Source organism: Myotis myotis, unplaced genomic scaffold, assembly GCF_014108235.1.
Source record: "Myotis myotis isolate mMyoMyo1 unplaced genomic scaffold, mMyoMyo1.p scaffold_m19_p_25, whole genome shotgun sequence".
Classification (NCBI taxonomy): Eukaryota; Metazoa; Chordata; class Mammalia; order Chiroptera; family Vespertilionidae; genus Myotis; species Myotis myotis.
In genome coordinates this window covers 4,601,148-4,610,529 of record NW_023416330.1, presented here as the reverse complement: position 1 = coordinate 4,610,529, position 9,382 = coordinate 4,601,148, and positions in this window count along the sequence as shown.

Genomic DNA, 9,382 nt, shown 5'->3' with positions numbered 1-9,382 from the left:
ATCTTCAAGAAGTCTGGTGAGACCGCTGATAAATGTAGTAAGATCTTCAAGAAATCTAATGAGACCCTCGATGTTGTGATAAAGGACCAACTAGAAATTAGGCATACACTGACAGAAATAAAGAACACTATACAGACTCCCAACAGCAGACCAGAGGATCGCAAGAATCAAGTCAAAGATTTGAAATACGAAGAAGCAAAAAACACCCAACCAGAAAAGCAAAATGAAAAAAGATTCCGAAAATACAAAGATAGTGTAAGAAGCCTCTGGGACAGCTTCAAGCGTACCAACATCCAAATTATAGGGGTGCCAGAAGAAGAGAGAAAGCAAGATATTGAAAACCTATTTGAAGAAATAATGACAGAAAACGTCCCCCACCTGGTGAAAGAAATAGACTTACAGGTCCAGGAAGCGCAGAGAACCCCAAACAAAAGGAATCCAAAGAGGAACACACCAAGACACATCATAATTAAAATGCCAAGAGCAAAAGACAAAGAGAGAATCCTAAAAGAAGCAAGAGAAAGAAAATCAGTTACCTACAAGGGAGTACCCATATGACTGTCAGCTGATTTCTCAACAGAAACTTTGCAGACCAGAGGGAGTGGCAAGAAATATTCAAAGTGATGAATACCAAGAACCTACAACCAAGACTACTTTATCCAGCAAAGTTATCATTCAGAACTGAAGGCCAGATAAAGAGCTTCACAGATAAGAAAAAGCTAAAGGAGTTCATCACCACCAAACCAGTATTATATGAAATGCTGAAAGGTATCCTTGAAGAAGAGGAAGAAGAAGAAAAAGGTAAAGTTACAAATTATTAACAACAAATACACATCTATCAACAAGTGAATCTAAAAATCAAGGGAATAAATAATCTGATGAACAGTATGAACTGGCGATTGTAATAGAATCAGGGATATAGAAAGGGAATGGACTGACTATTCTTGGGGGGAGGGAAAGGGGTGTGGGGTGAGGGAAAAGATTGGACAATAGTCGTGCACCTATGGATGAGGACAGTGGGTGGGGAGTGAGGGCAGAGGGTGGGGTGGAAACTGGGTGGAGGGGAGTTATGGTGGGAAAAAAGAGTAACAAATGTAATAATCTGAACAATAAAGATTTAATTTAAAAAAATAATAATTATGACATGTCTTGGTGTGGGGGTTTTGGGGTTCATCTTGTTTGGGACTCTGTAATTGTGTGACTTTTATCTTCCCAAATCAGGGAAGTGTTCTGACATTATTTCTTCAAATAGGTTTTCTAACCCTTGTTCCTCTTCCTGTCATTCTGGAACCCCTATTATTCATGTGTTGCTTCATTTCATGTTGTCCCTAAGCTCCCTTAGGCTCTTCTCCTGTCTTTAATTGTTTTCTCCAATTACAGTTCAGTTTGGGTGTGTTTTGCTTTCCTGTATTCTAATTCGCTAATTCGGTCCTCCGCTTCTCCTAGTCTACTGTTGAAACTTTCCATAGTGTTTTTTATTGCAGCTATATCACTCATTATTTCTTCTTGATTCTTACATAAGTTGTTGATTTTTTTCCTCCAACTGGTTTGTGAGCTGTATGACCCTTATTCTGAATTTTTTTTTTTCTGACTTATTGCATGCCTCTGTTTCACTTAGCTGCTTTTCTGGCAATTCCTCATTCTTTGGGGGTTTCTTTGTCTCTCCATTTTTGCTCTAATTGAAGGATCTATGTGTCAAATCATGCAGGGGCTGCTCCTTGGGCAGCAATGACTACTTGGGAAGCAGCTGCTCCTCAAACAGACATAGAAGAGGCTGTTCCCCAGTTGGTGGCTCCTCAAATGGTCGCTCCTCATGTGGCTGCTTGCATCAGTGGTGGCGCCTCCAGCTGGCAGGGATTGGCTTCTTGTGCAGCTGCTGCTCCTCAAATGGGGGTGGGCTGCTCATGTGGCTGCTGCTCCTCACAAGGGGACGGGCTGCTCACAAGGGGACAGGCTGCTCACAGGACTGCTGCTGCTCGGACAGGGGTGGGCTGCTCATTGCTGCTGCTCCTCAGAAGGGGCCAGGCTGCTCACATGGCTGCTGCTCCTTGGACGGGTGGGCTGGGCAAAGCTGCTCTGACAGCTGCTGCTCCTGAGGTGGGCGCAGGCTGTTCACAGGGCTGCTACTCCTTGGACGGGGGTGGGCTGCTTGTGTGGCAGCTGCTCATGCAGTCGCATCACCCTGAGCTAAAGCATTGGGCTGTCTGGAGGGGATTGCCCTTCCAAATTCACAGGAGCCCATGGCTGGTGTGGCTGGAGTCTTGGCGTTTGTGGGACTTCAGCCAAGGGAACAGGTCCCTGGCGGGGGTGGATGTAGAGTCCAGGGTGATGTCTGAGGAGGCTGGGCTCCCAGTCACAGCAGCTCTCTCCTTCAAGATGGCGTGGCCTCTCCAGTAGAGCCCACTGCCCCGGGATTGTTTGCAACATTAGCAGAGGCTGCCTAGCTAGGCAAGCCCAGTCCAACAGCCCCCGAAAGTCCTGCAGAATCTAACTGTCCCTCATTTACGTACACACACACACACCACACCTCCTCACACTGCCCTTTCACTCCTTCACTCACTCATGCACTCTTCCTCACCGCTGTCCTCCTGGCCACCATCTTCTTGCCTCTGTAGTTGGGTCTGGAGTGTTATTGTGCCATTTTTAGTGTTATTGTCTCCTCTCTGGGTGTCTGGTTATGTGGCTCGCTCTCTACCACATTGACCAAACAGGACAAAATGCAACTCGACAAGACACAACACAAGGGAACAAAACACAAATGTACTCACGACACAGATAACCCCAATATAAGTGACCAACAGAGAAAAGAGAATTAGGGGAGAGAAAAGAGAGCAGAAATGATATCAAGGAGAGAAAAAATGGTAAGAGAGAAAAGAAAAGAAGAAAAATGAGAAAACACCACAGAACAAACAGATAAAGCAAAAAAATGCAAACAACAAACACCCAGAAAAGAGAGTGGGAGCAGAATCTGTAGAGGCCAAGCTTATATAAATAAAGTAAGGTTAAGGAATTGGAAGAATATGGGGAGGACCTTGGAATTCAGTATAGAGGAGGTAGAAAGAGGATGAGTGGGTAAGAGGAAAAAGAAAGAGAAAAACAAAAATTTTTTAAATTTTTTTAAAGGATAAAATAATAAAAAAATATCTGTTGAAAAATAATGTGAAAAGAAATAAAAATAAACAAACAACAAGAAAATAAAGAAAAAAGAAAAAAAGAGATAACAAAATAATAATAAAATAAAAAAGTGAAATGTCATTCTTTTCCACTGAGTTTTAATGCCCCATGGGGGCTGGTTTAAGATCCCACTCTTCTGTACTGTCTGCCGCTTCTCAGTTTCCTATTAGGTAGTCAGCACCATGTTGAAGTTCCAAGCGGTCCACCTCTCCTCTGTTTGTGTCTATCTCCACCACCTTGACTGCCAGCAGGTGGGACCAATCTGCACACTTAGCCTGTCTGCCCACTTTTAATCTTAATCTCTCAAGCAGCTGCTTCTGACAGGGCAACAGGTGGGGAGGTTACCATATTGCTTTCCAGGACTGAATGGCCTCTCTTCAGCCCTAAGGGCTCTCAGGGACTATTCAGATTTTTTTTTTTATCCTTTGTACCACTCTGGGTGTAGTCAGGGTGTGGCTGTATTGGTTGTCTGGAGACTGCAGGGAGGGGCTATCTCTTCAGGAGAAAATGGCTGCTTAGATCCAGAGTGTCAGGTATATCCCAGTGCCAGATTCCCGGCACCTCCCCCTCCCAACCCTCTCCCCTCCCCAGACTCTACAAGTCTGCACCTTCACTTGCACCCCAGCCATGAGTGAGTGTCTGTACTTGAAAGGTCCTACCAACCAGATTTAGTGAATAAGAGCAAAGACCAAAAAGCGGGGAAAGAGCTGCACCACTGTGAGTTTCTTTCCCCCCACCAGCACCATGTGGCCTGGGCAGTTGTTCAGGCTGCCTCTTCCAGGTTCAGCCTTTAATGGCTTTGGGCTCAGGTCCAGAATCCCTGCTGCCAGCAGCTCTGTGGATCTCCCTTCCACAGTCAGATGTTACGCCTGTGCCCACAGGAGGCAGCCTTGGTGCCATGCAGTTTCTCCCTGACCCTCTGGGCTCAGAGGTCTCGCAACTCTCTCCAGTCCAGATCCCCAACCTCACCATTCTCCAGGCATCCTCTGCCCTTCCCAGCTGCAAACTGCCTCACCAGCTGTGTCTACCTCGCCAATTGTGGGTGGATGTTATTCGACCTAGTTGTTCCTTCTATCTGCTCCGGGACAAGGATTGGGATACATCTGCCCACCCAGCCACCATTTTGTCTCTCCCTCGGTATTGTCTCATTTTAAAGAAGTAAAGTGACAAAAGCAGGCAGGTTGAGTGATGAAGCCAGATAGGTGCTTTGAGAGGATAGAAAGGATCTAGAAGAGGTCTTTCTTCAATTTTTTAAAAATCGCTTAATGATCTAATTTAAATTATCCTTTTGATTAGGAAATATTCAAAATGAAAGAATGGGTGTACAATGAAAAGCTGTCCTCCTCCCTCAACTCCCAGATGCTCAATTTCCCTCCCTTGAGAGAGTCTATGTTGCTAGTTTGGGTGTTTCCTTTCAACACTATCTTATGCACATATAAATAAATATACATATATCTACATATATGCATGTTTTTATTTGCATACATTGCAAAGAATATATACAATCTCTTATGCTACATGTATGTTTTTGTAACCCAAATTCACTCATAGGGAATGGTAAATTAAGTGAATGGTGGAAGTCATGTTGGTGCTTATGTGATTTCCCCCCAATACTCTTATTTGTTTTATCCCAAATAAAAGCAATCAAGCAAGTACACCTGGTTCACTCTCAGAAACAACACCTAGCTCAGGATGCTTTGAGTGCAGTACCCCAGGATCTGGGCAACCAACTTAAATGCCAGTTACCATATTCCAGTCTCTCAGCCTATTAATTAAAACTCAACTGCAAGTGGCTTAAGCAAATGGTGATGAGTCATCTGGCTTCAGGCACTGCTGAATTCAGGGCAAGGTTATCAGGAGTGGTTTTTTCCACTCTCTGCCAGAAGCTAAAGCAAACAACAGTTATCATTGGAAGGCCAATGGACTTTAATATTCAGCAGGCTGAATCCTGCTATGATTACAATGGCTCCAGGTGATTTCCTGACATGATAATCTTTACATTTGTTTACCAAATTTTACCTTTGATCTGCCTGTATGCATTGCTAAAGGGCAAATGTGTATTCAAGTAAAAAAAAAGTGGACCAGGCGAGAGGTTGGTGTGCCTCTTCGAGAAAGAGGCTCCACTTGGCCCCCTATGCCTTCTAAATTCATATTTCTTGTATAGCATTTTCATTTGTGCGTCGACCCCTTTTTCAGATCCTGAACCCCACTACAAAGGTCACAACTCTCAGCTCTGACTCCCATGGGTGGTCTTCACAAGCTTCCTGCAAGATGGTCTTCACAAGTTCTCTGCATGGTCTTTGGTGGCTGCAGGAGGACCTTTCATGGGGAGAGTGTGGCTGCTACAGCTCCAATTTTACATCCTTGGAGGTTCAAGTTCAACATAAAAAGCAAGAGCCTTTTCATGTGCCAACTCTAAAATCATCCCCATGGTCCATCTGGAGAAGAGGATCTGCTGCTTGATCTAAGTTTGAGTCACATGCTTTATCCCTGGAACTGAGAATAAAGCCCCACCATGAACATTATCACCAGACAATGAGTAAAAAGTGGATTCCCCACATGGAAATCCAGGGCTGGTACTAAAAAAGGAAGAAACCCACACTTAGCTTATGAAACCCACACTAACACTGCACCATTGATTCTCAAAAAATATGTTCCTGACCCCAATATGTTTTAATAAAAGTAAAATCTAAACAAACATTGAGTATACAAAAAACTTAAAATATCTCATTTGTGGGATTAAAGTATATCAAGATGGAACTAAAACTTGAATGGGTCTCTGTGGCACCATTGGTTCATGTCCAGCTGTTAACTGAAAGGTTGATGGTTCGAGCCCACCCACAGACATCTCTCCTATGCCCTGGACAGTATTTTTCAGTAGTTAGAGCAGACTGAAGGATCACAAGTTTGATTCCTGATCAAGGGCATGTATCTCATTTGCAGGTTCGATCCTTGGCCCTGGTCGGGCATATGTGGGAGGCAACCAATTGATATGTCTCTCTCACATCTGTATTTCTCTCTTTTTCTCTCTGCCCCCCTCCTCCTTCCCTTCCATTCTGTATGAAAATGGAAAAAATATATCCTCAGGTGGAGATTAAAAAAATAAATTCTAGACAAGAATATGTACCAAGTAGCATTCTAAAGGCATTGTATATTTCAGAGAGAGGATACAGATATTGATTCCCTTTGGAATGTGTTTAGTTAAGCACACATGCTTTTTTTAAAAAAAATCTCAAGGGAAACCACTAAAAAAAAAAATAGAAATCCTTCTGCATGAGGAAGTGGGGGGTGGGAGAAGGGGAGAGGGAGGAATTAAACTAAACCAACAAATGCTGAAGTTTGCAGCTGTACCTAATAATGAAACAGTCTCCTTCCTATTTCAGAAGTTGATGATATTTTTCTAAAACCTAATTGCAATGTGTGTGTGTGTGTGTGTGTGTGTGTGTGTGTGTGTGTGCACATTTTGGGCAAGAAAGAGTCAGTGAATATCCCCACTGCAGGAAAGTCCTCCCCTTCCTGACATTTCATTCTCTCCTTTGGATATATTTTTCCAGGAAGTTCTGGTTGATCCAGGCAGCTGCAGAGCAGAGAGCAAGGAAATTCCCAGGTGCTTCCCAGGTTGAACAACAAGAATAGACACTACCCACATCACATCTGCCAGGGTCTCCAACATCAGTTGTTCTCGAAGGTGCCAAGAAAGCCCAGACACCCAGCCCCACTGCTGCCTTCTGCAGCAATCACAGGGAAGAGAGAGGGTGGAGCCGTGAGCCAAAGGCCAAGAACGCAGTGTTTCTTCCACCAAGAAGCCTGGTCAGCTCAGGGAGGGGATGCCAAGCTCTACTACAGGGTGTTTTATTTTGTTTTGAATATTTTTTTATTGATTTGAGAGGGAGAGACATAGAGAGGGAGAGAGGGATAGAAACATCAATGGATAGGCTGCCTCCTGCATGCCCCCTACTAGGAATTGAACCCAAAACTTGGGCATGTGCTTGGACCAGGAGTTGAATCAGTGACCTCTTGGTGCATGGGACGATGCTCAACCAATTAAGCCACACTAGCCAAGCTGATGACTGCAGTTTTTAAAATGAACAGGACTGGGTTTTGAACACCAAACCTGAGACCATTTTAATGACCAAGCTGTGGAGTCTGGAATCTGGTCCTGATGGTGAAGGATCCAATATCCAATGGGAGTAAGGAGTTTACAAAACCCCTACTGTCAGAGCACGCAAGAGCTCTGCACAAGCATTGCTGCTCTGAGTTGTTCTGAGTCCATGTATTCTTCTAAATTCTCCCATTCAACTACACCAAGCACAGGGCAGACTCCTCGAACCCTGCCCACTGTACGAACTGTTGGGAACTTACTCCAAGTTCCTCCTTTATCTTCTGCTCACTAGTTACAGGTATTGGGTCCAAACCCCCCTGCCTGGGGCTGGACCTCCGGTCAGGGAAACATGTCAATTCTTGGTGGAAGGGCAGACGGAGAAGCCATGAGAATTGACCTGTGTATATATACAGTAGGTATATAAGAATGAGTCTTTATTGCAGAAGCCAGTGGCCACATAGCTATCAGACACGACAATTCTTTACAGCAAAGTCCATGCAGGCAGGCAGCCAGACACTGGCTGGTGAATACATATCTTTCTCACATAGTAGCATTAATCTCTGTACCCACAGTTAGTATCTGAGCAGCCACATGCTGCCCCAGACTCACTGCCTTACATCGTAACCATATCAGCTCTCAACTCCGACTGAGCTCGCTAGCCTCTCCTGCACACATAGGAGCTGCATTCTCTGTGCCTATCTTCTCTGAGCTCTCTCTAGCTCTGCGCTGCCCAGCTCTCTCTGCTCTGTCTAGCTGACTTATTCACACACAGTCCTTCTGGTCAGTGATCTGTATATACAGTGACCTGTATGTCAGAGACAAAGAAGGCTAGTTGTCAACAGTGCCATCGATCATTTGGATTACAGAGGGCACAGTGCACCGTGTGTCTTTGCACCCGCTCATGGTGTCTTGGCCTGATTACGATTCCCAGGCTCGGAAGCTGATAAGGTTCCCAGGCTCAGGGCAGCCTTGACCAGCTGGTGCACTCTGAACAGTGTCCCCACACCAGGTCAAAGCAGTGGTGAGAAAAGAAAACTAGAACCATTTCCTGTTTATACTCTAAATGGTTTTAAATTCTTCAAAAAACATATTATATATACATAGGTTTGGGTTATTGCCTAACCCCGTGTCAGGGTCGTGAGTCATTTTCATCTGTATATATACAGCTTTGCCGCCAAGACTGAGTTGTGCAAACAGACAACTAGTGGTTGGTTTTTCTAAGTAAACAAAAGCCAGGGGAGGGGGCGTGACACCTGATGTCCTACAAATAAGGAAAACAAAGATTCAGAAACTTGGAAGGAAATTCACAGGATGAGGAAGAGGAGGACAGGGAGCCAGAAAGTGGGGGCGTAGGGGGGCCGAGGTCGGGGGAAGAACATCTTTCCTCAGAGACTTAGAAACTTTAGAGGAAAAATAAGAAATTGCCAGACTCCAACAGTAAGACACCATTTCATGCAAAAACAACCGAAAAAGGGGGAGCGAGAGGACAAGTTGACATTTACTTACTAGAATGAAACATTAAAATAATTTCTAACTGATCTGTCCATAAAAGGACTGGCTTGGAAACTCTGGAGCACAGAAATTAATAGCATTAATTCCTGATTTCTAAAGAAGAAAATAAAGATGCCTCCTCTTTCCAGTATCTTTGCTACTGCCCTGCTTGTCTTTTTACTTCTTTTTTGTTGGTTTTTTTTTTTCTTTTTTCTTTTTCTTTTTTTTTAAATACATTTTATTGATTTTTTACAGAGAGGAAGGGAGAGGGATAGATAGTTAGAAACTCTCTCATCAATGAGAGAGAAACATCGATCAGCTGCCTCTTGCACACCCCCTACTGGGGATGTGCCTGCAACCAAGGCACATGCCTTTGACTGGAATCGAACCCGGGATCCTTGAGTCCGCAGGCCGACGCTCTATCCACTGAGCCAAACCGGTTAGGGCTCCATTGATTTTTAGAGTGGGAGGGAGGGAGAGAGACCTATTACTGGTTGTCTCTGGTACATGCCCTAACCCGGCTGGTGATCGATTGAGCCTGAAACTAAGGTAGGTACATGCCCTTGACCTGGAATGGACCCCGAGACCTTCCTATGCATAGGCCAACACTCTAAC